We start from the raw sequence: 1,143 nt of genomic DNA, 5'->3' as shown, positions 1-1,143 counted from the left end.
GTTTCTCAAACTTGTTCAAAAGATACATTTGTAAATTGTTTTCTGAAATTCTGTGTCTTTGAATAGTTGGAGCAAAATAACTACCGAGCCGAGTTAAACCATTTCGGCACTGGGCTTCTGGTGCTTACGTCGGCCGCCCGGCGTACAAAACAGTATCTTAGGCCAAGTCTTTGTGAAAATGTAAGAAAAGAGGCCTTGCAGTCCTGTCCTGCCGATAACCTTGTTGTCCCGATTAAACTTTGTTACCCAGGCGGTATGATCTCGAAAATATGAGTGGCAGCATCTCGATACCCTTTTTAAACGACAAGGTTTGATTTGCCGATTCCGAGTTTCCAGTGCTGAAGCCGCCGACACACCAAGTGTTGACGTACCTTCGGCACTGGAGATCTAGGACGGAAGCCGCCTCACCTCTGTATACCGAGTGCTGAGAAAGGAACCCGTAACTTCGGTACTTGCATTATTTTCACCCCAAATACACCAATTCTTACATTGTTTATCTGACATTTCCAACTCCGATTACCTGCCGCGCCGTACGGAAGGATGCTGTTCAACCCCATTGTCGAATGGAATCGACCGCAAAGTGGGCGTGGCGCGGAATGCTGGTCACCCATTGGTCGCCGCTAGGCTATGTGGATGTGAAATTGACGCTTGCCCCTCCCCCTCCACCACACATATTGCAGCTGAAATGGTGGGAAATTAAAACGGTCCAGTTCCCGACATCGTGGCTGCTCATAATAAAAATAGCCAGTCTCCCACCAGAGAGTTTCCCTGTTGTAACATTCTTCCCCATTCACGAGTCCCCGCCATGCCGACCCACCTATTACCGTGTTTACACACAACAATTGTTTCAAAACAGGAGCCGCTTCGAGACGTTATTAGCGTTTTTACAGCCGGGAACAATGCAACAACAACTTCGCAAGTGCCCGACAACGAGGAGAAAATAAACAAATCTAACTTGAACAGTTGCTGTAAATCTTTCTCGACTATTTTTGAAGCGGGTAAAAAATTCTCATGAACTCTATATGCCCAAAGTTTTAGACAAGCCAGTTTGCCGCGTTGTAATAAATGTAGGTTTTTTTGTAGGTTTTTTTTTTGTATTGGTATCAATTTTTACACTTTTGTGTAGCGTATTGGATGTTGCCA

At 45.2% G+C, this 1,143-nt stretch overlaps 1 protein-coding gene across 1 annotated transcript in view; it reads right to left on the bottom strand.

Annotated features, from left to right (window-relative positions):
- Positions 1–1,143, bottom strand: part of LOC109469242 (cell division cycle 5-like protein) — an 11,727-nt gene that overhangs the window by 2,104 nt on the left and 8,480 nt on the right. The window lies entirely within an intron of this gene.

Source organism: Branchiostoma belcheri, unplaced genomic scaffold (assembly GCF_001625305.1).
Source record: "Branchiostoma belcheri isolate BF01 breed outbred unplaced genomic scaffold, Haploidv18h27 scaffold20, whole genome shotgun sequence".
Lineage (NCBI taxonomy): Eukaryota > Metazoa > Chordata > Leptocardii > Amphioxiformes > Branchiostomatidae > Branchiostoma > Branchiostoma belcheri.
This window is presented reverse-complemented; position numbering and strand designations above follow the sequence as displayed.